Source organism: Marmota monax, unplaced genomic scaffold (assembly GCF_021218885.2).
Source record: "Marmota monax isolate L192 unplaced genomic scaffold, Marmota_monax_Labrador192_F-V1.1 WCK01_AAM20220418_F8-fsc00091, whole genome shotgun sequence".
In the NCBI taxonomy this organism is placed as follows: domain Eukaryota; kingdom Metazoa; phylum Chordata; class Mammalia; order Rodentia; family Sciuridae; genus Marmota; species Marmota monax.
The window spans coordinates 3,061,347-3,067,367 of NW_026692434.1; the positions used below are offsets into that span (position 1 = coordinate 3,061,347).

The window sequence follows — 6,021 nt, forward strand, 5'->3', positions numbered from 1 at the left end:
AGCCAGAGGAGCATCAACAATGACAGCACAAGGTGCAAGGTTTGGCTCAGCTCCAGACTGACAGCTGTCAGCCCTTGCTGGGAAGCCCCAGCCCCACTGAAGTCCATAGCAAAGCAGTCCATGCACTCAGACCCAGTTGGAGCCAGATGGTGAAGAGTTGGACAAGGTCCAGATTGGTGTATAGCATTTGGCATTCCTTGGAAGCCTTGAGGTCTCCCACCTTGCTGCCAGTGTGAATTAGGCCTTATCTGTGCTAACTGGTTAGGTGTATAATATGGAGGTCTTCCTTTAGCCTGAGGAACTGTTGGCTCAAATTAGCTACCAGCTGCAGGCTAGAACTGATTTAAGATAGCATTGGCAGGGAGTGCTCTCATTCCAGCCACCCCTGCATATACTGGTTGGTCAGATGAGCCTTTCTCTTTTCCTCCCCCAGAGCCCATAATGCATTCATTCATTTCAGTAACTGCTTTGGTTGCCTCTTCAGGAGATAAGAAGTAGACAAAGCCAAACACTTTGCTTCCTCCATCCTCCAGCATTACCTTAGCACTGGTGATTGATCCAAAAGGAGAAGACTTTTTCCTTAATTTCTCATCATCAGTGGTGTCATCCAAGTTCTCAAGGTAGATTCATCCCCTAGTATCCACTAGTTCTCTTCTGTTTCAGCACCTCAATTCCATTTTAATTCAGCCTGCCATTCTACTTTCTTCTGTGCACAGCCTACAGATGTGGCTTTCCCACTGATTTCTTTTCCATTCATGTCTTCCACTGCTTCATTGGCATGCTTGTGTTTTTCATAACTCACAAAGCCAAAGCCTTTGGATTTCCTACTGGGATCTCTCATCACCTTGACACTCAGGTTCTTACCAAACTGGCTGAATATCTCTTTCAGACTCTCATTATCTAACTCTTCCCCAAAGTTTTTGATGTAAACATAAGTGAATTCCTTAGCTTTGGCTCCAAGCTCACCTTCCCATTCTTTGTGAGACTTGAATTTGCACACAGACAACTTTGAGGTCATTGAGGAGCATACCATTCATCCTCTCTATGGCCTTGTCACAGTCTCTTGGGTCTTGAAGTGGACAAAGGCATAACCCTTAAAGCTCTTTTCATTATATTTTACCTTGCAGGACAGAATGTTCCCAAAGCAGAAAAAGTATTATAAAGTGTCTTGTTATCTATAGATTTGAACAGGTTCTTGATGAAGACACTTCCCACACCAGATTTTGTCAAAGAGGGATCCCGCTGACACCACACAATACAGATTGACTTTCCCTTAATCACATCAAAGTTTATGTTGTCCAAGCCCACTTAGCATTGGCTGGCTGCTAGAAATGGATGTAGGCAATTAACAGCACTTTCTGAAAATAATTACTAAATGATGGAAATAACCCAAATGTCTATCAAATGCTTTCCCCCCTTACATAGATAAATAGTAGAGCATTCATATAATGTAATAGGACACACGGTGATAAACTACTGTATTCATAACTGTGAAAACATATCAGAAATTGATGTCGAACAAAAATGGAAGGTACTAAAGAATATATATGGCATAACTCTTATCAATATGATATTTTAAAATGAACAAATTATGCAATGTATTGTTTAGGAACATATATGTGGTAAAGCTATCAGGAAAGCAAAGTTATGATAAACATGAAATTTGGGTTTGCTCTGTTGTGAAAAAATGAAGCTGATATAGGAAGTGACACACAGAAAACTTTGAAAGATTTTTAAAGTTTATTTTGTAAGCTCAGAGAGGTTTGAGTATTAATCTTGTTCCCATTCCTTAAAAAGTAATTATCATTACAGATGTAGAATTACAAAACAATGTTTTTTAACTACAAACTGCCCATTGAATCAATGGGAACTATGTGAACATATGTGAACATACAGATATTATCAACTATGCTAGAGAAAGGATTAAATATAGATAAATGGAATTAACATGTAAGATCTTAGCATTATTTTCAGATAATAAAAATATGCATTAATTTAAGACTTTGAGAAGTAATAAGTATGTCAGACTATATTTTTAAATTCTAATTGCATACTTTTTACAATAGACATATAAAAACTAAAGATACAGATAAGTTTAAAATGAAAAATGAATAAACAAACTTAGAACAGGTAGACTCTAGATGAAAGAAAACTAGTTATATATTTAGCATGTATAATGTTTATTATGTACAGTCATTCACTGCATGTTTTGCTACAGGTACTAACATGCACTACATGTTTTGTTACGTGTTACTAACATTTTGGTCAACAGCAGACCATATGTACAATGGTAGTATCTTAAAATTACGCCACCTAGTGATATTTTAGCAATCCTAGTTTGCACACTATAGAATGTTGTCACAATGATGAAATCACCTAATGGCACATTCGTCAGAATATATCCCCATTGTTAAGTGATGAATGCCTTTATATATTTAATGTGATTAATAATAATATATTAATAAAAATAGGGGTTAAGAATAACTTCATAATGCTAATATTCAACTTCTGAACAAGATGTCAAATATTAAATTTATATGCATTTAATAAGAGTTTGAAATTTATAAATCAAAAATTCACAGAGCCACAAGGAGATATAGAGAACATTTACAATTACTGAATCTCACTCACAAATTGTTGTAAAAGGCAGGCAAAACTATCAATAAAGATATAGAAGCTTAGGGTTGGGGCTGTAGCTCAGTGGTAGAGCACTTGCCTAGAATGCGTGAGGCACTGGGTTCAATCCTCAGCACCACATAAAAATGAATAAAGGTATTGTGTCCATCTACAACTAAAAAAACTTTTAAAAAAAATATTCAAACAATGTCTTGAAAAATACAGAAGTTTTAAGGATGCACTTAACATACTTGACCTAATAGGCATATGTAGTACATGACAATCAATAAACATAATCTACATACCTTCTTTCTAAGCAAAGAACATTCACAAAATTATATCTTCCCAAAAGGTCTAGTTTTCCATTCATTTCAAGAGGGTTTAACTTTACCTCAAGGAGGATGGCTATAGCTGCTCCTGTAAAATTTTGTCTGACAATTCTATCATCTGAATCATATTGGAGTTTTATCATCTGAATCATATTGCTGAATTTTTCCCTTGAGAATTCATTATATTTTTGTATGTTAAGTAACTTTACATTATATCCTGGATAATTTAAACATTATTTGGGTACCATTAAAGTTGTTAACTTTTTAATGTTAACTTTTTAAAAATTTGTTTGTTTTAATAAAGTTCTGGTTCATTTTGTATGCAATGCTGATTTAGTAGCAAGGCTTTTTCATCATTTTCCTGATTTTTCTATCCAAATATTCAGGGGTTTAGTTGCCTGCACCATCACCACATACATAAGTTCTTCACTGTAGATTTCAAACTGTTTACAGTTCAGTTCTGCAACTAGCACTGACCTTTCAAGGGCTGGAGGAAAAAAAAGAGAAGAGAGGAAATAAGAATCCTCCCTGCCACCTCACTGGCACAGACACCCGTTTTTCTCAGCCTCTGGTTGGAATGAGGGATTCTCTTAGAGTTTTTAGTATCTACTGACTCAGCCCAGTTGGATCAAAAATAGAAAAGAAAGAAAGGGAAGAAAGGAAGAAGGAAGGGAGGGAGGAAACTCATCTGCAACATACTAGTCATTCTTCAAATTTTGGTTTTCTTCCCTAATTTGCTTGTTATTTACAATAAATGCTGTTCATAGTTATTACAATAATGCTGTTCATAGTTTCTTTAATATTTTGCCCAGAGTTTCTGTGATAGAGATAAGTGTAGTGGGCTCCTTCATCATGGCTGGCACTTCTGTCTGACGTAGGATCTGAAATGATGCTTTCCTCCTGCGGAAACGCCACACTCCAGGAACAATGTGGAAAACATTACTTGCTGGAGTCATTTGAACTGATGGAAATACTTAGATTTAATGCATCCCTAAAACTCAAGAGGACTAATGGAATACACAATGGAATGGTTTTAAAGAAGAATTTTCTCTTCCTTCCTTGGCTTCTCAGAGAGCAGGTCTGCAGGTCAGAGTTAGTGAGCTGAAGAGCCGGCTGATAACAGAAACAGGGTTCCAAAAGTTACCCCTTCTTCACAAGGCCACTTATTCAAACAGGACTTCACTGTTATGTGATCATATAGATGTTTCCTAAGCTTCTAGAATCTATAAATATGTACATTGTTGAGGAGAGGAGTTTTGGTTGGACTTGGTACATGCAAACTATTTCTGCATAAGCCATGGGACAATGAGAGTTCAATGGTTTATGTGGCCTCCACTACTTCTTTTTTGTAATTTTTACCTAATAAATTCTACTTTAGATCTGTACACCTGGCATAACTGGATTGTGCTTGTGATCTATTTAATGCAGAGAGAAAGATAATAATCTTTTCATCTTCTATAAAGAGCCTAAATACTTTCCTCTTCAAACATTATTTCTAACATTTTTATTTCTGACTTTATAGATAGCATGTTGATGTTAAGTTCTTTCTGTTATTGAACTACCATGCTTCCAACTACAGATAATTTAATTCTTTCTTGAATTAATCTAATGAAAATCTTTACTCATTATCAGAGAATATACCCACATTTTTCTAGAAATATTCAACTCCAGGGATAGGCTATTATTGTCCTGTCACACAACTAAGTCATTCAGGCTCACTCCAGGTGAACTGGGCTGACATGAAATAATCACCCCAAGACAGAGAAAATACCTTTTTCTTGGGATTCTTTAGTGATGGCCCCTCTCCTCTAGCTCCCACAAGGGAGGCAAACAAAAAAGAGGAAAAGGATGTTCTGAAGCCCCTTTTTATTGAGGGGAACACACTCGAGAATGTTCCACCCCAATGAGGGGGGTCAGGTTTCAGGGGGTTGAATCTAGCTTCTTGATGTCTTATGGTCAGCAGATTGACTAACATCTTGGAAGGCCACGCCCATCTCAGGTACTGTGTGGGATCAAAAGGCAGAGCGAGCGAAAAGGACACATGGGTCACCGACCCAAACAGAGAGGCAATGTCATTCCAGTCCACTCATGTACTCATGCTCATTTTTACACACACACAGCCATGGCTGGCTTGCCACATATTATTGGAAGTCTAAATTTCAGACATAGTTTTTAAAATACTCAAATATAAAGCATAAACTTTTAGCATATCTGCATGTCAGAACTCAATGTAATTAACTTATGTGTTAACTTCTTTTTTAAAAAAAAGCCTTTTTCTTAGATAACATTAATATTACAGTTCATCAAGTATGTGAATTAAAGGGCTACTAGTGTCATAAACACATGGAACTATTAAAATGCTTCTGAAGTGACCAGAAAATGTCACATCTAATGGAATTCTGATTTCTATGTCTCACTGTTCACATTTTTAATGTTTATATCACAATAAATGCTGTTCATAATATAATATTTTATTAATAAATACTGTCACATTTTTTAGAAGGAATCTTAGATTCATTCTTAATACAAATCAAGCATACCTAAGTTATTATGGTCAAGAAGGCACAATCCAGGATGCAAAATCATAGTAAAAAATTAAGTATCTATCTATTTATTCTAAATAATTTCAATGAAACAGTCATTTATTGAATACCACCTGTATGGTAGGCATGTTTCGAAGCACTTAAGGGTATTAATAGGAATAGAGGTAGTTCTGAATTTTTAAGGTCCTTATTATGGTACAAAGGTAAAACAACAAGCACACAAATGTTAGATTGTGATAAATACAAAGAAAGATGTAAAAACGAGAATTACAATTTGGAAGGCAAATATTACATTAGAAATCATTAAGTTCAAAACAATAAATCTTGTTGACATTGATAAAATTGTCTTAGAGAAATTGAGGAACTGTCAAAAAAAATCATTCATTTACTGGGAATACATACAATGGGCCTAGCTTGATCTTGAAGAATTGTTATACTTAAATAAGTAGAGGTTTTAAAGAAGGAGTATTCTAGAATGATGGAGGACCACAAACAAAGGAAAAGAGGTGAGAGTACACAGGACAGACTTGATA

The 6,021-nt window shown here is 35.6% G+C and overlaps 1 pseudogene; it reads right to left on the reverse strand.

The window, feature by feature from the left end:
* Nucleotides 1–332: 332 nt before the first annotated feature.
* On the reverse strand, nt 333–3,901 carry LOC124091821 (polyadenylate-binding protein 4-like; annotated as a pseudogene).
* Between the last annotated feature and the right edge of the window lie 2,120 nt (nt 3,902–6,021).